The sequence below is a fragment of the Chrysemys picta genome, chromosome 1 (genome assembly GCF_011386835.1).
Source record: "Chrysemys picta bellii isolate R12L10 chromosome 1, ASM1138683v2, whole genome shotgun sequence".
In the NCBI taxonomy this organism is placed as follows: Eukaryota; Metazoa; Chordata; order Testudines; family Emydidae; genus Chrysemys; species Chrysemys picta.
This window is the reverse complement of record NC_088791.1, coordinates 86,476,842-86,499,438: the sequence shown is the minus strand read 5'-3', so window position 1 is coordinate 86,499,438 and position 22,597 is coordinate 86,476,842. Positions and strand designations below refer to the sequence as shown.

Genomic DNA, 22,597 nt, shown 5'->3' with positions numbered 1-22,597 from the left:
ATATTGTGACTGATTCCACCACTAAGTTGCTTACTTATATGGCATATCTCCGTCTCTAAAAGGAAATAAATGCTCTTACCCCATCTAGGCTTGCCAACTTTCTAATTGCACAAAACCGAACATCGTAGCCCTGCCCCTTCCCCAAGGTCCCTCCCTTCACTCACTACATTCCCCCTCCCTGGGTGGCTTGCTCTCCCCCACCCTCACTCACTTTCCCTGGGCTGGGGCAGCGGGTTGTGGTATGGGAGGGGATGAGGGTTCTAACTGGGCGTAAGGGTTCTGGGGTGGGGCCAGAAATGAAGTGTTCAGGGTGCGGGAGAGGGCTTTGGGCTGGGGCTGGGGTTGAAGGGTTTGGGGTTTAGGAGGGGGCTCCAGGCTGGGGAATGGAGCTGAGGGATTCGGAGTTTGGTAGGGGGCTGCAGGTTGGGGCAGGGGATTGGGGTGCAGGCTCTGGGGTGGGGCCAGGGAGGAGGGATTCAGGGTGCAGGAGGGGGCTCCGGGTGTAGGGGGAGCTCAGGGCTGAGACAAAGGGATGGGGGGGCTTACCTCGGGCAGCTCCCGGTCAGCGGCACAGCGGGGCTAAGGCAGGCTAGTCCCTGCCTGTCCTGGCACTGCACTGCACCCCGGAAGCGGCCAGCAGCAGGTCTGGCTCCTAGGCAGGGCGGGTGGGGGCAGGAGGCTCTGCGCATTGCTCTTGCCCGCAGGCACCGCTCCTCCCTCCCCTAGCTGCCATTAGCCATGGTTCTTGGCCAGTGGGAATGCAGAGCCGATGCTCAGGGCGGGGGCAGCACGTGGAGCCCCATGCCCCCCCTCTCCTATGAGCCGGACCTGCTGGCTACTTCCAGGGTACAGCGTGGTGCCAGGACAGGTAGGGACTAGCCTCCCTTAGCCCAGCAGCACCGCCGACCGGACTTTTAATGATCCAGTCGGTGGTGCTGACCGGAGCTGCCAGGGTCCCTTTTCAACCGGCCATTCCATTTGAAAACCGGACACCTGGCAACCCTAACCCCCAACCTGTGGCATTCTAGCATGCAAGTGCTTCACTGAAGTATACTCAGTTCTTGCTTCTTCTTAAAGTCGCGTCCCTATGGGTGCTCCACTGTAAGTGTGCTTGCATCCCTGTACTGCTGATCGGAGAACTTCGGTAGCAGTGTCCATTAGAACCGCACATGCGCTGTCTCTCCTTGTGCCTTGCCATGAGGCTAGTCAGTGTGCTCAGGCTAACCTCCTTAAGTCCCTTCTCAACCACCCCGGCTAGAGATGGAGCTATTTGCAGTCAGTTATGACATTGCTTTCAATTTTGCATTTCTGTAGTTCGTTAGCCTCCTAGTACTTAGTGTAGTTATAGTTATAGTTTCCCCTTTTTTTATCTTTTCTCTCTTAAATTTTGTTAAAAAAAGACTTTATTTTCCCAGGTTTTTTACCTCATAGGTGACCTTTCCTCTAATGGGGTTTGCCTGATTCACTGGCTTCAAGTGCCTCTCTTGCAAAGAGGCGATCCCTGTCACAGACAAGCACTCCCAGTGCATACTTTGCCTCAGAGAAGGACATATTCAACAAAAGTGTTGTTTCTCCTAGTAACTCAGGTCCAGATTTCTTAAGGATAGAGAGCTCAGTCAGAAGATCGTTTCCATGGGGACGGCTCTCTGACTCTTTCCAGACCTGCTCCACAAGTCATCTGGCAGACATGAGTCTTCCCCACAGCCCTCAATGTTTAAAGGCTGTGGGTAGAAGAAAAAAGCCGCTGACCCCTCTCAGAAATTGTTGAAAAAGAGAGCAAGAAGTCCCCACCGTGAGCCCTGAGAAAGTCACAAACAATCTCGAGCATACTTGGTATCCTCGGTACCATCAGCACCAAGACAACCCCAGCCCAGAACCACGGCTCACGGAAATGTACAGCAGCAGGTAACTGTTGACAAGCCTATGGACCCGATGGGCATGGGCACTGAGTCAACAAGGACAGGAGGGTGATCTCTCACCTCTGTGCAGCCAGTGGCCTGTGTTCCCCACTGACATGCTGGAGCCTCCACATTTATTTATTGACCAATAAAATTTGCAGAATGTTGCAGAATTTTAAAATATTGTGCTCAAATTTTGTTTTTGGTCCAGAATTTTAAAATTTTTGGTGCAGAATTCCCTCAAGAGTAGAACGTGGAGACAATGATGAAGATCTTAACTTTTTTTTAAAGCTTTCTCCTACTATAATTTGGAGAGTTTGGGATCTGATTCTGAAAAAGGCTGCCTTATCTTCATTTCTTAAACTTGTTGTGTGGATTTTCTTTTTATTACCAGTTTTGTAATAGGTAGCTGAGTTTGTTAGTGTTAGTCACTAATACTGAAAGAGTTCTGTTTTTTCATAATTGGTAAATTAGTTTTAATTTTAGTTCCTAATTTCTAGAGAGGAGTGTAGCTCACAGCCTTTCAATTATTTATATGGTTTATTGTGTGCATTTGTATTTTCAGCTGAGCGGTGCCTGAACTGTGACAGTTGCAGTCTACACCATGTTATTTATTTTGTTTTCAGTGGCTATCTATTGCAGTGGTGGGTGAGTGATCCTTATGTAAAAAAGAGCGAAGAATCAGATCTTTACTTGAAGTCAACAGGAGTATTACCTTCTGCAACAGGGTATACAAATCCTACACTGGTAAGGAAGGAGTTAAGCAGCTGCTCTGGGCCTAGGCGGCTCCAGCCCACCAAAACTTCAAAGCATACATGTCTTGGAGGAGGAACTCAAAAGGAGAACAGACCAACAGTGCAGAGGGTGGAGGTGAGCTACTGAACTACATTCTGAGCTCCTGGGAAGGAGCACTGTAGGGAGTCCAGGTGCTTGAGATCTCTGGCTATGGGGACATTGCCAGACTCACAGAGAAGATACTTTTAACACTCAGAAGATCTGAGACTTTACCTTTCATTTCAGTTGCTTAATGTTTATTTGATCTCTTGGGAAAGAGGGTACTGGGTAGGAAGTGATCCAAGGAAGCAGCAGTATAGCCTTTTTCGGTGCAGGACATAGCTGCCTGCCACTGGGCCCTGGATGGGAACCCAATAGAGAGGGTGGGCCTACCAACCCCTAGAAGATGCAGAAGGCAGAAAGCCTATGGCTGTTATGAGGGAATCTGAACAAGAGAAAACTCTGAAGTCAGAAGGATCAAGACCTTGAGTTCCTCAGCCAGGGGAGGCCTGGAGCGCCTCACCTGACAGATGGGGCTACTCTTTGCTGGAATCTATGTATACCCCAAAATGGATAAGCATAAATGTGACCTGGCTGGAGGGCGGAGTCACAAGACAGTCAAACCAGTGCAGGCCCAGAGTGGCTGTCCATAGGGCGTGCCTGGAAAGAGGAGAGGATTTGATCTCGAAATGTTTTATAATATGATTATTCTGGATGCTGTATTTTGTTAGGACTGAGGATTTTTCTGAAAAGTGTGAACTGTAGCTTCTTGAACAAATTGATGCATTTTGGAAATAATATTTATATAATTGTTTAGTGTTAGATCTTTTTCAGCTTTACTGGTTTAAAAATGCTTAACAAAAAATTGATAGTCTGATCTTCTAAATAATTTTGTGGTAATAGTAATCACCAATAAGATGAATACTTCTCGATTGCACTGGCCTCGTTAACACTAGAAAAGTACTTTTCCCTCTCTTGATATTCACCTCTTCTTGTCAACTGTTAAGAATAGGCCATTTCCACCTTAATTGAATTGGCCTTGTTAGCACTGACCCCCCACTTGGTAAGGCAACTCCCATCTTTTCATATGCTCTAATATTTATACTGCTTACTGTATTTTTCACTCCATGCATCTGATGAAGTGGGTTTTAGCCCACAAAAGCTTATGCCCACATAAATTTGTAGTCTCTACGGTGCCACAAGGACTCCTCATTGTTTTAACATGGCTTTGTTAGCTATTTATAAGGAATGGCCTTAATTACGATTTATATACTTTTCTAATATGTCTTTAAAGGTTGAATTTGGATCATTTAGCCTGCTGGTTGCTTAATCCTTTCTGGCTGAGTGTCACAACTTAAATTTGAGTTAATGCTTTATTCTTTTGATGGTAATTTAAATATCAAGATTATTATATGGTCCTATCCTGAAAACACTGAAGCAATGAGTTCAATGAGACTACTGAATGAGGTAGGGTACTACTGAATGGGAGTAATGGTGGCAGATTATGACCCAAGATAATCAAAACATTGACAACCAATGGTTTCTCCTTTGTACACGTTATAAATATGAATTTTAAATTAAAATGTATTCTGCACATTTAGAAGAGGTGCTCCTTCCAGAGGGCCTGATCCTGCTAACAGTTGTACAGGTGTAACTTCACTCACCTGAGTTGTTCCACTGGAATTAATTTGGCTACTTGTATGCGTAAAATTACACACATGTGTAACTGTATGCTGGCTTGGGTCCCTATGCAGGAGATATGTCGGAATGCATTGTTTTCTCTTGGAAGAATTAACTAAACAGTTTTTTCTACATTTTAATACTTTTGAAAACAGCAGTGATTACCATAAGAAAAATGCTGCCTGTTTGAGAGGTAATTATAAGGATATGGAATTGACAACAAAATTAGTGCACTTAGTTTTTATCACGTTATTAGCATCATCTACATGCAGACTGAATAAATCTGTTTTGTGCTGCTGCTGGCTAATTAGAAATATTAATATATTTATTGCAGGGAAAAATACTGATTGGTCATAAATAAACCCCATTAAAAATGATTATCAGTAGTCAAATATAAACTTCTAAGCAGATGGATATAACTGATGTATTTAGTTCCTGTTGTCTGAAAGTTTAACCAATTACATCCTAACCAGCAGGGCCGGCTCCAGGCACCAGCCCACCAAGCTTGTGCTTGGGGCGGCACCTGGAGGGGGGCGGCGCGGCGTTCCGGCCCCCGGGGAGAGCGGGGCCACGGCCAGGCTCGCCGCCCTGCCCCCTGCGCTCTGGCCGCCGGGGGGAGAGCCGAGCCCCGGCCGGGGCTCGCCGCCCTGCCCCCGGCACTCTGGCCACCGGGGGGAGAGCCGAGCCCCGGCTGGGGCTCGCCGCTCTCCCCCCGGTGCTCTGGCCGCCCTCCCCCCCCGGCGCCCTCCCCCCGGCTGCCGGGGGGAGAGCGGCGAGCCCTGGCTGGGGCTCGCCGCCCTCTCGCCGCCCTGCCCCCTGCGCTCTGGCCGCCGGGGGGAGAGCCGAGCCCCGGCCGGGGATCACCGCCTCCCCCCGGAGCTCCGGCCGCCCTCCCCCCCCCCCCCCCCCCGCGAGGGGGGGCGGGGGGGCCGGCGGCTGTGAAGAACTTTTCCGGGCTATTAGTATATAGATGTTACAGAATGGTAACCTGACATTTCCAAAATCTAAACAGTTAAACTACCATATATCCAGTGCAGAAAAACAATGCTAGATAATTCTGACAGTTATAATTGCTTATTGCTAGAAACAAGTAACTTGGATCTAAAAATATTTTGCTTTACAGCACTTTGGCAATCCATTTTATTTATAATTATTGAGAAGTAATGTAACCAATATTAAACTGTGAAAGATGGTTAATATGTATAGCAAATGTAATAATTATAAATATGAAAGCAGTTTATCATATAAAGAAACTGATCCTCTTTAAACTTTTTAACAGGAGATTAAGGGCCTGATCTAGAGCCAGTCAGGAGAGTGTCCATTTTCTTCAGTGGGTTTTGGATCAAGGCCTAAGTGAAAATGTTTAACTTCAGGGCATTTATCAGCATTTGAAGTTTTCTCAAAAGTAGAATTATAAAAGCATTGTCTATACAAACATTCCCCATCTCTCACCACCATTCATATCATCCCAAACTCAGGGTCACAAAACCCCGATATCACACTCTCATGTATTCTTTCAATTCCCTTCTCTGTGTTCCTGCAACAATCACAATGCAGACCCTTTTACCTGTGTTCTATATTCTCAGCCCCTTCGCAGTAGAAGTGCTATATTTTCATTGTATTTTGGGCCTTGCATTCTCATAGAGGGCCTGGACAATTTGGCTCAAGGAGAATACCAGGCACCATCTGTCTCTGATTTAGTGTCACTGTGTTATCTGAAGAGTAAAATCATCTATCTTTTTAAAGTAAGTATATCCAAATGAAAAGAAAAATGTGTATTGTCTGCACACTTTAATTTCACCCCATTAAAGGGACACTTTTATTTCTGTCTGAAATATGTATATCTACTATATTTACAAGTAACACTTGTAATTACTAAAACTGAAAGGAGTTAGCAAAACATTTTTTCTAACTTCTCAGTTCACTTTGTACATTCAACAGCATTTTGTGTATTAATTTCAGTTTTCCTTTTATAGTCAATTTCTTGCATGCAAAAATGACTCTTACAAACATCAGCATGGGAGCAGAAAAAGTCTTTAAACGTTTTAAAAAGAATTTTAGCATTCATGGCTAAATCTTCAGCTGATGTTATTTATTCCAGCTGAGGGCCTGGCCCATTATTTTTGGAAGAAAATACCACCTACCTCTTATATAGCACTTTTCAATAATAGATCTCAAAGCACTTTACATAGAAGGTAAGTATCATTATCCCCATTTTACAGATGGGAAAACAGAGCGATACAGAGGTGAAGTGACTTGCCAAAGGTCCCCCAGGAGATCATTGGGGAAGCCAGAAACCAAACTCCTGTGTCCCAGTACAGTCCTTTAGCCACTAGGCCACACTACTGCCTTCTGATACTGTATCAGAAATTGGATTTCAAAAAAATCTGTTATAAACATTCAGCTTGACAGTGCCCCTGTAAGATAAACTACCTGGAAACTGTAATAAGCTAAATTGTTGTTTCTATCACATAAGGATTTTTAATTACAAATATGTATGCTGGTTAGGCATCTAACTCCCTTTGAAAGTCCCAGTCATCATTTTAACCTAAACTGTGTCCCTCTAAGAAGTGTTGGTTTTGTCCCACTCACTTTTTTTATCATCCATCATTTTCTTTCTCTTGTCGTGATTCAGCTCTGATGTTGAATGTTAATGAGTAAGAACTCGGTGCAAGCCAAGCATTCATTTTTAGTTTTGATAAACTGATTTCCACTTTTTTTTTTCTGGTTTTGAGACAGTCCTTTAGAAGGGATAATGTTACAGTTCACATAATTGGAGATTTTCCTGTTAGTGTACACTAGAGGGGATTAATACTTACAAGAGAGAGGTATTTTCTTCTTAGTATACCTTCGTTTTAATCACTGGGGCTACTTATCTCTTCCACTTATGACATGACCTGGAGAATCCAACAGCCAAAAATATGATCTGTGATCAATCATGTAATGTTTGAAAATTTGTGTGGCAAAGCTTAGGTTGGTACCTAATTTAAGTTCCTTACCCCTCCACTCAGTACTTCATTGATAGTGTTCCTTCAGGAATAAATGACCTTGGTATTGACCTTTTGATTGCTAGAATTCTTGGATGTTTGCCAAAATGTAATAGATAATTGCTGTCTTCCAAGCAATTTGATTCCACTTGTGTGAAATATGTGCAATCAACTATCTTTCTAAGACCTAATAGCTTCCTTCAGTTGTTGCTTGGACAATTGTTGCTTGATTACTGTTCTTACAAGAAAAAAATTAGCTTAGCTGCATTTTTTCTTTCACTAGAAAAAGGAGTAAATGAATTTCTTCATTCTGGTGAAAGTAGAGTTGAAAGGAATTAATTACTTTATTTAAATGATCAATTTGTTTGATACTATAAAAGAGAGAACTTGCAGGAAAGCACCTATGGGTTTCTTATTCATCAAGCAAAGCAAGCTGTTACTCTTAAGGATGAAGTTAAATCAGGGGAATGGAAAATTGACATGACAGATTGAGGAGAAAGTTATATCATAGTGAGTGACAGAAATGCATTACGGTAGTCACCCATTGAAATTGTGGAAGGGGAGTTTTTTGTCAGAAGGGGACAAACACATAGATCTAGATATAATATCCGTAACAATAGCAACATGATTATTAACACCCTGAACAATATACATAGAATGTAACACCAACAGACCCTGTCACTGGTGAGTGGGATTGAACCTGGGACCTCTGGAGCTTAGTGCATGAGCCTCTACTGCGTGAGCTAAATGCCAACTGGTTGTTAACTGAGCCTGTAGAGCAAACTCATTAATCTCTCTCTTGCACTCTGCCACTATATGGGACAGAAGACCACACCAAGGAGGTGTGTGGGTTACATAGTTCCCCTAGCTGAGGAAGCGTGTCCCAAGCTTCAGAGACTTCTCTTGAAATCCTGGATGAGCTCCCACTTGTAACACTGACAGACCTTGGTCGTCATCAAACCTGGGGCCTCTGGAGCTTAGTGCATGAGCCAAAACCCAAATGGCTATTAGCTAAGGCTGTAAAGCACATTCATTTATCTGTCTCAGTGGCACTAGATGGGACAGAACACCACACCCAGGAGGTGTGTGGGTTACAAGTAGACTAACCTTCACTGCATATTTAAGGATGAAAGCATGGACAAATTGACTGGAGTGGACCCAGTGGTAGGACCTAGCATCCCATTGCACTGATTGCAGTGGAATTAAGGAATCCCTTCCTCACCTACCTATAGAAGAAACTCACTCCAGGGATGGACTAGCAAGTAGCTGTGGCAACATCTCTTTGCAGTCACAAAATTCTCCCAGATAGTAACTCCCCTAACTTTACCAGAACCAACTGTGCATATATTAAGTGCACATATGCTGGTAAATGGAGGGGGTCTCGTGATAATGCTCCGTGGATTGCACCAAAGATACTTCTTGCATATAAAACAAAACATTGTATTTGTAATATTTTGGCATTAAAATTGGAATAATTATTTCAATTTGCGTTGTCTTCCTATGTTTTTGTCTTTCTTCCTTTTTCCATTTTGTTTTTTAGTGTTTTATTTTTCTTTCTAGAATCCACCATCTTTCTTCTTTTCCACTATCTGGTTCCTTTAACAATAATTTTTCTCTCCCTTTTCCCTCTTGTTTCTCTCCTGTTTTCTCCCACACCTTTCTTTTGTTCATTGCTGAGAACTCTTCCTTCTGTTCAGTCCCCACTTTCTTCTTTCTTATCTTGTCTCAAGCTCTTTCCTTCCCTTCATCTAATCCTCTTCTCTCTCCACTGCCTGCCCACAACCTTCAATCACTAATTGCAAGCAAAACATCTCAGGCACCCATGCACACTCTCACTGGACCCAACTACACTCTCAGGGTGCACCTTCACTAGGAAAAAAAGGGTTGTTCTTAACTTGTGTTAGCTAACAGGAAGTAAAATCCTTGTAGACAAGGCAGTTTGTAGTTTTCACATGAGTTAGCAGATGAAGGTAAACTGTAGTCTAACTGGACCTGCTAACTCATTTGTAAACTAAAACTGCCTTATCTACACTAGGATTGCTAGTTACCTCGGGTTAGGAACACACCTTTTTTCTAGTGAAGAAAAGGCCTTAAGTTATGTCCTCATTGCAGGCTAATTACAAGTTGGGCAATTGTGGGTAATCATCTCATAGTAGTCTCATAGGTGCCAACTCCGTGGGTGCCCTGGGGCTGGAGCAGCTCCCTGTGGCCCCGCCCCCTGCTCCAGTTCGCCTCCGCCTCCTCCGCGAGCGCGCCGCCGCGTCCTGCTTCTCCCCCCTCCCTCCCAGAGCTTGCGCCGCAAAACAGCTGATTCGTGGGGTGGGGAAGAGGGGGAACGCAGCGCGCTGGGGGGAAGAGGCGGGGCTGGGGTGGGGTGGAATTAGGTATCCAATAGGGGCAGGGAGGGGGTGGAATTAGGGCGGGGACTTTGGGGATGGGGTTGGAATGGGGCGGGGATGGGGTGGAGTCGGGCGGGGCCAGGGGCAGGGCCAGGGGCAGGGCCAGGGGCAGGGCCAGGGGCAGGGGGGCGCAGGCACCCACCGGCGCCAGAGAATGTTGGCGCCTATGAGTAGTCTAACTCACTAGTTAGTTCTGTCTAGTTCCTCATGCTGCTGTCACACCTGTATCTGCACTGGTGATGTATCTGGGTCATGAGAGGCAGTACAGATACCTGGGTGCATATTTTGTGTTTCATAGTACTACAACTCACTATCCTGCTCCATGTGTGCTTTTGTGGGACAACTTGTCTGCCCACTCTGGGGATTGTGAGAGGAAACTATCTAGGGCCAGGAAATGCATTGGGCATATGGGTAAGACCTAAAGTGCTGTAGTGGTGTGCATTGTGTCCTAGTGCTGAAACTATAGATCCCGCTATCATAAGATCTGGGACCAACCACTGCTGACTTTCATGGAGGAAATGTTTCTTTGGCATGTTTCTGCAGAAGCTGCTGCCAAGATACAGTGGTGGGTGTTTCCGATGCAGCTTTTTGCCCAGAGAGGGCAGAGATAGTGAGTTGCAGTTACAAGCAAAAGCGCAACAACAACAGACTCTGGTGGCATATTCATGGATACCCACATAGGATGTGCTGTCCAAATGCATAGTGCCAGGGTGATCTCGAGGTCTGGCCTGTTTTGACATGGAAAAGCTGATACATTGTTCTGCCTGTCATTATTGGGATGTCTGTGAAAATTGTGATTTTAGGTGATCCAGTCTTATTTTCTGTTACCCTGGTTTGATGAAGGTTTATCCTGAATTGTACCCACTGGGCAGGAGGCAGTTTAACTATATGCTGAGAAGGTGCAAGATGGTGGTGGAACGTGCATTTGGCCACTGAAAGCAATGTGGCACTGCTTATGGTTTTGTAGTATATATAATCCCATGCATGGGATGGGGGCTTGTTGTGTGCTTCCCACTATATGTGAGGACAGTGGTGGTTTGGGGGTCTCTTAGAGACTATCGCCTTGTGCCTGCTGATGCTGGTGCAGGGTCTGTTACAGCAAAGGACATAAGAGATGCCTCATGCACTCACATTCCTGCACTGAATAGAGAGTACTCAGAGGATAATTGATGGGACTGGCAAACTGGGGCTGTTGCCTTGAAATCAAATGTAGTGTTTGAACATGAATTAAAGAAAGAAATATGGTTCATTTGGCATTTTTCTTTTTCTTTACTTACATTCATTGAAGGTAAACATATGTAGGCAGTCCAGCTGCCCTAACACAGTTTAAAAATGGGAGAGGAGGAGGAACAATTGCAAAACAAACCTTCCAGACATAACACAAAACCTTGATGCATTACAAATAATGAAACTGCACATCATCAGTGCATCTGTTCTATTACCCACATTGGAATGGGCATGGAGTGCAGCAGATACTGGTGTTGCCAGCACAGAGTGCCCGAGGCAAAGCAACAGCGGGGTTCGTTGCCCGGTGTGCTTCGCGCCAATCAACACACCAGGGGAAGAAGCAAACAAAGTTTATTTGGGATCCCAAAGCGGTGCTAGGAGATAGGCACGTCTCAGATCACTAACAGGAACAGTTTTTCTTCTTTTATACATTTTGCAGTTAAGCCTCACCCCCCCTTTCCCCTCTAGCCCTCCCTTTCTCCCCCCCCCCCCATTCCTCCCTCTACCCCTCCCGTCCCTGGTAATAGTTACTAAGCAAATAATGATTACATTTAAGCAGTTAAATCATTCTTGGCAGCTATAAGCCTAGCTTGTTAGTAACTTCTTTAAACCGTTATCTTGTCCTTTTTCCCTTCAGCCAGAAACATGCAGACCTCATTATTACAGCTTGAGCAGGGGGTTGCACACAGATAACTGGTTGCTTACATATTCCAATTGCACCTGGCTTTTGAGGTTGATTAGAGTTTAAACATGGAAGGATAGAGTTTGGTTCATTTAGGCCTAGTGCAGGAAGGCTTCATTGACACTTAGTGGCCTTCCACCCTCCCAAGTTACCTAGGGTGAGGCCTAGTGACGTCAACACTGGTGATGCATTTCCATGGCTTATTGATTGCCTCAGTGACTGGCTCGCACAGCCATTGTTGTCTATAGGTTAGAGGACATGGTAAAAGGGCTAAAACCTGTCCACATATTTTATAATATTCCAAATAATAATACAATGGCTGCACCCATCTCAGCTGAGATGCTGTGTTCTCCTCTGGTTCTTCCATGAGGATCCCCTCAAAACCACTGTGCTCTTCCTGGTCCGAACCTCTTAAAAGTCCCTGTGACTTGGACTAAGGTCTTCTTCCAGCGGGGTTGTTGTTTGGAGGGATGGATTCTGTATCCCTGAAGACATCTGGGTTTCAAACCCACTCCTGTACTCGTTCCACAAAGGAGTCCATGCTGTAGTGGGGCTCTATGCTCAGGGATCTGCTCAACATGCAGTCATCTCCTCATAAAATGGGGAGCTCATCAAGGCAGAACTGGACTTGTGATTGTTATCCTTGGCTTTCTAGTAGCTCACCCTGATATTCTTAATCTTCCCCCTTCATTGTTGTCTGGTACAGTTGACCCCATGATCAGCTAGTGGTTGTCAATGCTCATTGTTATACAGTTGAAGTGAAGGTTCCTCTTCAAGGATCCAAATCATGGGTTTTGCATGCTTCAGCCCAAAGATCACCCAAGATTTGGTGTCAGCCTCCAGCCAGATGACTGCATGCTGATACAGGGGCTTGTTAGTAGACAGTCTTCCAGAGACCAAAGACAACCAAAGCAGCAGAAGTAGCATGGGACTGAAGACCCTAAGAAGAGGCAGATGAAGGTAGTTGACTTCTGGTCAGCACACAGATAGATGACAATACTGTACCCAAGATTAGGCACACACAGGGCTTGTGAGAAGGGATTGGTGAACCGTCATCTACCGATTGTTGTCATTGATCATATATTTTCACTTCAGTTTCTTTGGGTTAACAAAATATGAGAGAAGCTAACTCAGGCTCTGCCGTATCCCTCAGGGCATGGTGGCTGCCTTGTCACGTGGCACAACTATGGCATGACTGAGGGGTGTTGTATGAATGGGGAGTGCGTTAAAGAGAAAATTCCTGGTGGGAACATAATTAAATTTCCAATGAAGATAAAGCCTCAGAGTCTACAAAGAGATCTACCCTTTGCCTAGGGAAAGAAACCAACGCAACATATCGCTAAGTATCCAGAAAGTCTTGTGGTTCTCCAAAAACATGTTTTTAAAAGAACCAGATACCCCTGGTTTTGCAAAAGCAGTTTAGCTGCTACAAAACCTTTCTATGACTTTTTATAATTTTCCCCAGGATTCCCAAGAGCTGTGATATTGACAATGTTATCATGACTCATCCACAAAATTGTCCATGTCAAATCCACAGCCTGAATTTATAGCAGATGAAATAAAATGGAATACTGAAAATAATGCCATTATTATTTGAAAAGAAAAAGTTGCATAATAGCATAATTAAACATGTGCAAAGTACATAGTGAAACTAATGACCCCATGCAATGCACTTCAGCTACAAAGACACAGGCGGAGACTGACTATTAAACAAGTATTTGAAAGCCTCGGTTTGCCCCTAGACAATGATTTACAACAGATGTGGGAGATGATGGAAGAGAGTGGCTGAAAGAGTCAGTGACAGCTAATTTCAATTTTTGTTAATCAAATGAGTTACTTAGCAGGAGATATAAGTGTAGTATTCCAATTGCTAAAAGTATGTGCAAAGTATACAAGTTTTGCTTGAATGCAGCCTGTATATGGATAAAGTTCTTAATTTATCCCTTGCTTAGATGAGAGCCAGAAATGTGTATGGATGGTTAGGAATAGGAATTTAGAATCCTTTAAGAGTCTTCCTTAACTGCTATTTTTGAGTTCTTCCACTTTCAGCTTCTTATATATGATACCCTATGCCTGGAATGCCGTCTTGATTCTGATGCACCAAACAATTTCAGTTTCAAATCCTTCTTTATAATCCTCTTGCTTTGCAAATTCTTCCAACATTTCTCTTTAATAACATCTGCTTTGTAGAATTGATATCTGGTGTATCATAGAAATGTGAGTTACATTGTAAGCCCCTTCATGTAAGTGTCTTTAATACACTTTTGAAGAGCCATGCAAACTTTGAGGTAGAATGACCTAATATTAAAGAAAAAAACTGTAAGTCAGAAGACAGAGATTGTGTTCCTGACTCTGCCACTAACCTGCTGTATGATCTTCAGTCTTAGCCTCTGTGTGCAGGAAGACAATACTTAATCACCTTTGCAATGTTCTTCAGAGGATTCTTTATATTGCAAAGGTGCTATAAAAGGACAAAGTATTATTTGTTATGTAAATAATAATCATAATGGTTCCTTCTGGCCTTAAAATCTATTAATCTAAATGATTAGATATTGAACTTTTTTTTAGACATTTTTCTATTTATTTGGTATCTTAGAGTTCCAGCAAAAGAGCAGATTGGCTGTTCCTCTGAATCTCCTTTCACCAGCTGGGACCCTTTAGCTAATGCCTGCCTTTATCCTGCTCATATCCAAATATGTGCAGAGACTTCACCAGGTCCACTATGATGATCTGATAAATGTTTATACTCACTCCAAGTCAGGCTTTCTGGTTGTTAAGGTAATTTAATGAATAGTCAAACCACTAAAGGGTTAGTTCTTCACCCTCAACAAGGATTTTAGGGAGAAAATTATATCTCTCTGCCACACTTCAAATGAGACTTGCAAAATTATCAGCAAGTACTGATGTACAGTTTCTTGTACTGGGACAGACAGCTTTTATTACTGAACCAGCTTCCAGAATTGGCAAAAAGACATGACAACAAGCATTTGAATTCTATGGGTTTAGTTTACACTAACATTTGTCTTTACATTTTCCGCCACTGTACTACCACTGGTGCAGCTCCACCAAACGTAGCAAACAGCAGGAACTCTACTGTGGACAAGCCACTAGGATTCTAACCACAATCATCTAGACTTGGGTTTGGGTTTGAGGGACGTGGTGACTAAAATGTGGGCAGGTGATTTACATTAATGTTGACACCATTGCTAAAATCAGTAGAGCTAAATCACTGGAAATGCAAGGTGGAAAACTTGAAGAAAAATGCTATGGAAAATACAACATTAGTGGGTCTTAAATAATATTGTGACCTGTATATCATGGAGGTTACTATTAAAAACAAAATGTAAATACTTTTGCGATATTTCTTTGCAACATTGTTTAAAATCCTCTTTGAAAGTCATGTATTTAATTTCTTGGTGATTGATCTTGTTTTGCTTTCTCTAATTAGGGTGACCAAACATCCCATTTTTAAAGGGACAGTCTGATTTAAGCCCTCCTGCCATTGTCCCGACTTTTTCTTAAAAACGGGGAAATTGTCCCATATTTTCTGTCTTCCCCTCATCAGTACTAGCGAGTCCTGCTGCTGGCCAGATCCCTGCTCACCAGCCACCTGCCCACCAGCAGAGAGTGGTGGGGGTCCAGTGTAAGACAATGGGGGTCGGTGTGCAAAGCTGGTGGCAGGACGAAGATGCAATGCACAGGGCTGGGCACTTCCCCTGCTCATCCATCAGTACAGCCCCCTGTCCCATTTCCGAATGGTGCTGGCTGCGAGCTGCGGCAGCTGGTGAGTATGGGCAGGTGCCAGGCGGCAGCCAGTTATGTGTCACCTCTGCTGCCCACCCATCCACCCTTTACATGGTCCCCCCTCGTTGTCCTCTCCCTGTTTTGCCCCTTCAGCACCCTAGCCCTACTGCTTCTCCATCTCCCCTCAGTGGGATTCATCCCACTCCTAGTGCTGTGGGGAGAACCAGCCCCTGGTCGGAGCGCTCAGCTCACCATCAGCCTGGCCAGCAGGCTCTTCCTTCCCCCCTGCCTCTAGCTGAGCTGGCACCCTGGGAAAGCCCCAAACCCTCCAGCCCAGGATGCTGGCCAAGAGGAGCCAAGCCCTTCTTGTGCCAAAGCTCCACACAGCACTGACACAGGGAAGCCTCTCTGCACCCCTCAGCTAAGCTCTGGAGTGGCAGTTGGGAAGTGATTTCCAGCCTGTTCGCACCTCGACCCTGCAGGCTCTACAGCAGCTCCCCGGACAGGGGCTTAGCACCCTCTTCACACACAACCATGCCCTGGGTCGTACCCCCAGGGAGTGCAGGGTTGCGCCATCCCCTAGGTACCCTCCCTTGCTGAGCCACCTCTCTGGCCGGATTTTCTGAAGCCCCTGCAGTCCGGTTTCCTGGGCCCTGGTACACAAAGCATCCTTAGGGCTTAACACCTTCCTGCCCGCACTGTAGCCGGGCAACAGGAGGCAGATGGGTTATGTCGGTGGCCAGCAGCAGCCTGGAGGTGTTAGCTGCCTTTTGACACTGTGTGGGCAGGAAGGGATAAGCTGCTTCCAGCCACAGGGGAACATGCAGGGGCATGGGGTGGGGAAGAGATGAGCTTTGCAAAGACACAAGCCAGGTCATCCTCCCCCTGCCCCACTCCTCCTCCCCTGCGGCTTGGAAGCAGCTCCTGTCCCTTCCCTCCCGCACAGTGCCAAAAGGCTGCTGCTGGTCACATTATGGTGTGAACCCTAGAAGAAATCTGGAGTGGAGGGTGCATGTGACCCTGCGTGCCCTCCCACATGTTGCCTCGGGAAGACATGGTGCCAGGAACCAGGAGAGGCAGGTGGAGAGCACCGGGTCAGTCAGTCACCCTCCCTCTGTGAGAGATGTGTGTGTGTGTTTCACCCTTCCCATGTGAACCCTAAAGCCTTAAAGATAAGAAGGTAAATAAAAACAATCCAAGTACACAGTTGTTGTTTTTTTAACGGGCTCAGTCAACTTGATGTTAATTTGAATGTTGGTACTGCATAATTCTGATTAATTGCCATTGAACTCGCTTGAATACGAGTAATTGTACCAGGTGTCCCAAATTCAGCATAGGGAAATATAGTCACCCTATCTCGAATACTACATAGTCTGAAATGTGTTCATAGTAGTTTGATAGTAATATTAAATATTACCTATTTTCTGTTATTCCAGATACAAATCTGAAAGGATAATAAACAGCAACATGGGTTTAAAATTAGGGATGTGTGAACTGATTTGGATACAATCAAAATATACCACAACCTCAAACCTTCTCCCATTATTATTATTATTACTTTTTTCGGAAGTGCAGGCAGGCCCCAGTCAAGGTTTACGTTATATTTTGCTGGGTACCTTACAAACATTTTAAAAATATCTTTTGCACTGAGTCTGTAAAATATTAAAAACTCAAATCAAACCTAAACCCAACCTACTTTGTGGTCTAAAAACTTCAGCTACTTCTCCCAATTGTGTGTTGTTGTTTTTTTAAAATTTTTCCCATCACATCTTTGTAATTCTGAGTTCTGGCTTGGAGCAAAAGTGTCAATATACCACAAGATGGTGGTTCTTACAGTGTTTCTGGCCTGAATGGAAATGAAATAGACTGGAGACCTCATGTAGAACCCTCCCCTTGTGGACTCTGCAACCTATAACTCAGAATTAGGAGCCATCAGCATTTACCAACAGTTAACTCTTAGTGTATCCCTAAGGACAGGGAATAACTATGATATCTCTGATGCGGTTTGGTCAATGTTAACATTGTAATGGTGACCACTGTGTGCACGTTCAATCTTATTGGAGCCAGTGGGAGCTGCATTTGTATATCAGAGGGGTAGAGTTGGACACCAAGTTTGGTTTAATGGTGAACATGGAAATGACCAAGTTATACTGAGTCTTTCTTTGCAAGTAGTAAAAATGTGAACATACAACATTTGAATCAGATGGTATTAGAATAAGACCAATTACATTTTAGTAGAAAAACCTTTAGAAGCAGTTGCATTGTTTGTGCTTTGATGCAGGGAGCTGTCTTGTGTTGTGCTCTTTGATGTGCCTAGTACACATCTTGGTGCTGTAAAATAATAAATAATAATGAAAGCTCAGAATTGGGTAGAAATATTTAGATGCCATTTGCAAATGTATTATATGCCTGCTTTTTCTTTATGCTGCCAACATTTCTTTTAATCAATCTTTAAAATAAAGTTCATTTCCTCATGGAAGCATGTGGCATGTTCACCCCATAAAACACAGACTGCTAAATTTATATATGTAACTCTCATTAGAAAGTTTTCATTGCCACACAAAAGACTTATTTATGAATTACTGTTATTATATAGAACCATTGGAGAGAGGTACATTAAAGACCTCTAAATAACTATTGCATAGCTGGTATAATCCTTTTTACAACGTCATCAGACTCAAATGTTCTATTTTTTTCAAATGTCATAGTTTGAACTAGTGATTCTGAATATAATAAATATGCTGTTAACCCAGTCAGTGTTATCTTTAAAAGCCCTTAAGGATTTATTATTGGAATCTCCTCTGAAAGGTCATTTGTGTCTTCATCGTCCTTGGGATTACGTTGACTGTGCTCTATCGATTAGGTGATATACAAAAGAGGCCAAAATTAGGTAATTTCTTAACACTGCCATTATAGTATTACTCAGTTAATATTTGATATTTGGAAATGCTTTTGTCTATTCAGAAATAGTTCTGTGTTTCTAGTAAGCAAGTAAAAAAGCAAGTGCATAATGCCACTTTAAATTATCTATGTAAATATAACAGATTGCACTTTTGTGTCTGAAATACAACTTTAACAGCACAGTTTGTTTCATAATCAACATACCATGATGTGTGCAAGAATACAGACGGCATCTTACCTCCACTTGTTTTGTAAAGTGCTTTGAGTTCTATACATGGAAAGAACTATATAATGGTTTATTTATGTTAGACAACTGCCATTTTCAAGGCCCAACTGGCATGTTCAAATGTTCTAAGTAAAGTTTTTTAAATCTCAAAGGTATAAAGTAATTTGTATAGGAGAGAGACAGCATAGCTCAGTAGTCCAAAAGATATCAAGTAACTTGCGTAGGGTGAAAATTGTTGGTATCTTTAATGCACCAGAATGCATCAGAAACTTTATAAACAACCCACGCCCATCTCCTAACCATGCAAAAACAGAATGGGAATAGAGTCTAAATTAGATACTCAGTCCAGCCGGGTCAAGGTTGATGTACAGTGACTTTTGTCTCCAAGGTTGTCAATCCTGCACTGTAGTTGATTAAGTACTTACATGGAAAAAAGAACTTCTGGTTTGCCATAGTGAGGAGTACAGAGAGAGTTCCTGGCTGGTATATTGATGAGTTATAGGTTGGAGAGAGGTACTTCTGGCTGCAGGCTCAGAATATAATCTTATTCTCTAGAAACCTTGAAAGATACTGTGAGATGTTGATTCTTTGCTTTAAGGAGGGAGAGGAGAGCTGCATCATTCCATCCTCAGATGTGGAAGTGATGCTGAGTGCTCTCTGGCTTCTCTTGAGAAAATATTGCTGCAGGTAATTTCTTGTAGGCTTAATTTGCACATCCATCTATTGGGTTGACAAAATCCGTATTTGCATGCTCAAACAGCCATTTAAGGTGCTCATACAAGTGTAATTGCTTAAGCATTTAGATATTTAGAGGTATTGTACATGTTTTTACATGCAAGGATGTCATGTTTACAGGGCAAGCTGCGTCTTACACCCCTTTTCACAGTTTGAAATGTATCCCTCGGGTGACAGACTTCGCTTCCCTCATTTCTCTCCAAGATGGAACCCCACAGCTCAACCACTGTGGGACTGGATTTCTGGGTTGCAGCCCCCCTGTTTACCAGTCATGTTAATACAGCTGCCCTAACTGTATTTGGCACTTGCAGGAAAGTTCTCTCGGGAGCCTGTAACTCCAAACCAAAACCGCTGGGTAACTCCAAACAACTTTTTCAAACAGAAAAACAGAAGATTGTTTATTCACTTATGGTTACATAGCAAATAGAGAGAAAGTTAAAACACTGCAAGCCAATATGTGTCTGGTCTCACCTAAATGTTATCCTTTTCTTGCAAATTTTGGTAAACTTCATTTAGCCCAGCTACCTCCATCTGTGGGCTGAGAAAGGCAAACTGCACTGCCCTACTGCAGTTTTTCTCTCTCTCTCTCGCTGAACAGCTGCTGCCTGATCACCATTCCTCTTACTCTCCAGGCAGGAGTTACTAACAGCTCAGTGTTCATTTGATTTTAGGCTCAGGCCTTGGAAAAATAGCCTGTTCACCTGGAAAGAGACAGGCAGGTAGGCATGTCCCAATTAATAGTTCTCTCATTGTTCTCTTATAGACCCTGGGTATTTTCTCTGTCATTGTTTCATGTCCTGTTTGTTTCCTCTTAATAGCCTCCTTGGATTCCATGCAGTCTGGCAAAATAATGTCAAAGAAGTAAACTTAGGTACAGATAATATTCATACAAAATAATAGATATCTACCTTGTTCTCCACAAATGACCATATGCACAAATTTCTATTCATTCATTTTACAGTGGATGCCTATATATTAAGATTAAATTCTCAAAGTTCAAACACATGCAGAATACTTAGAATCACAATTTTATAGGTTTGTTAGTTTTGCATAGAACTATCAAAAACGTAAAACATTTTTGTGAAAACTTGTCATTTCAGTTCCACTGATTTTTGAAAAGCTTTTTTCATTCATTTAAAAATTTTGATTTTAGGAATTTCAGGCAGTTTTTCCTCCACTTCTACCATCCTTACCTTCTTTTTTCTTTATTCCCCTTTTCCTCAGTTTTTTCTTTTTTCCATTTGCCACTGAAAAGGGGAGATGGGGCAAGGGAGGGGAAAGAAAAATGATAAATTTAGAAAACTGCTATTTTTTCCAGTTTTATTCAGAAACTGGTTTATTTAAAAAAAAATTTTCAAAAACACTTTTGATTTTTCTTAAAAGGCCATTAAAAAAACTAAATGAAAAATTTCAGCCAGCTCTAGTTATGTATTGGTGCCCACCCCTGTGGTATCTGTTGAAAAAGTAGCTTTTGTGAAAGATCTCAGGAAACTGCGATCATATGATTTCCAATTTGTTCCAAATGAAGAAAATGCTAATTAATCAACTGTAATATTATTTCTGCAATTATTTGTTAATTATGATTGATTCAATAAACTTCTGCCACATGCTCAGTCTCTCCTACACGTTTGGTAGGTTAGAGCAATTTGTCAGAGCTAGCAGTTCATGTTCGGTTCAAAGAAAGCATTGGAACAGTTAGTCTCATTTCAAAGCAGAATGATCCCGAATCACTGCAGTTATAGGTTATAAAATCTGCAATAAAGGGTCAGTTTAACCTAGTGTGACAGACCCAGACCAGTGGGGTACAGGAGTCTGATAGAGGGCAAATATATTGGCCACTGGATGAGTAGTTTTCTGTTCCCTGAGTGACCAGAGCAGGGGCTGCACTACAGTAATCAGGAACCTGCTAGAACCAGTTAAGTCAGCAGGCTAATTAGGACACCTGGAGCCAATTAAGAAGAAACTTCTAGAATCAATTGAGGCAGGCTAATCAGGGCACTTGGCTTTTAAAAAGGAGCTCACTTCAGTTTGTGGTGTGAGTGTGAGGAGCTGGGAGCAAGAGGCACAAGGAGCTGAGAGGGTGTGGGTGAGGGTATGCTGCTGGAGGACTGAGGAGCACAAGTGTTATCAGACACCAGGAGGAAGGTCCTGTGGTGAGAATAAGGAAGGTGTTTGGAGGAGGCCATGGGGAAGTAGCCCAGGGAGTTGTAGCTGTCATGCAGCTGTTACAGGAGGCCCTATAGACAGCTGCAGTCCACAGGGCCCTGGGCTGGAACCCAGCGTAGAGGGTGGGCCCGGTTCCCCCCAAACCTCTCAATTGATCTGGACTGTGGGTTGTTCCAGAGAGGAAGGTCTCTGGGCTGTTCCCCAACCCACATGGTGAATCTCTGAGGCAAGAAAATCCGCCAATAAGCGCAGGACCCACCAAGATAGAAGAGGAACTTTGTCACACTAGCTATAGATGTAAAGAGTTATTTTTTCCACAGTTATTTGAACATTCAAAATTAAATTTTAAATAAGCCATTTGAATCCTGAAGTAATGGATAGGTTTAACACCTTAATGGATTTCATCAACCAGCTGCAGGCTCAGCTTCAAACATTGATAAGGGTTTGTCTCAGACCTCTGGGTCATATGGCCTCTTGTACTAATATCAAACAGCATGCCAGATTTCACCTGTTTTCTCTGCAAGGGCGGTTGAAATCTGTGTATCTGCCAAACAGACATCACATGGAAATGAGAATGCAGGTCCCCAGAGAAGCCTTCTCTCTCATTGTTAAATTGGCGTAAGGAACCCTCTTCAGGTATGTAAAGGGGTACTGTTTTCTCCATGTCTACCTACCAATACATTAGTGATCAATGCTTCTATGCTCTGATGGAGAGTCCACCTGGACTGGATCACATACAGACTCAAGATATCTGAACTCACAAAGAGACTCACCTTCACATAAACTTTCTAGCGCTCAGAGCTATTCATTTAGTGTGTACTGCATTTCTTCCCATGCTATGTGGACAAACAGTACAGGTCATGACATACAACACAACAACATTTTATGTCATGGACAGGGAAGACCCCAGTCATCCCTCTTTAAAAAGCAAAACAAAAAACCTGTCCCTAGAACTGGATTTGTCACCAAATCTCACAAGTAGCTCTGCACCAGCCAGGGTTACACAGTGTCCTAGCAGACCAGCTTAATAGGCAATTCACACGTGATCATGAATGGACTATCAAGAACTCAATTCTGCAGAGCATCTTCTCCAGGTGGAGATACACATCAACAGACCTGTTTCCTACAGACCAGAACAAGAAGTGCAGAACATCCTGTTCAATGGGTGTGTGTGTTGG

The 22,597-nt window shown here is 43.4% G+C and overlaps 1 protein-coding gene and 1 long non-coding RNA gene across 12 annotated transcripts in view; one reads left to right on the top strand and one right to left on the bottom strand.

Moving 5' to 3' along the window:
- Positions 1 to 22,597, top strand: part of ANKS1B (ankyrin repeat and sterile alpha motif domain containing 1B) — a 771,828-nt gene that overhangs the window by 381,508 nt on the left and 367,723 nt on the right. The gene's annotated exons all lie outside the window — the stretch shown is intronic.
- The window catches only part of LOC135974207 (uncharacterized), a 33,423-nt gene continuing 30,822 nt past the window's right edge, over positions 19,997 to 22,597 (bottom strand). The window contains exons 2-3 of the long non-coding RNA XR_010591426.1: positions 20,447 to 20,500; positions 19,997 to 20,092 (exon numbers count right to left, since the gene is read on the bottom strand). This is a non-coding gene — a long non-coding RNA (uncharacterized LOC135974207). The remainder of the gene's footprint in view (positions 20,093 to 20,446; positions 20,501 to 22,597) is intronic.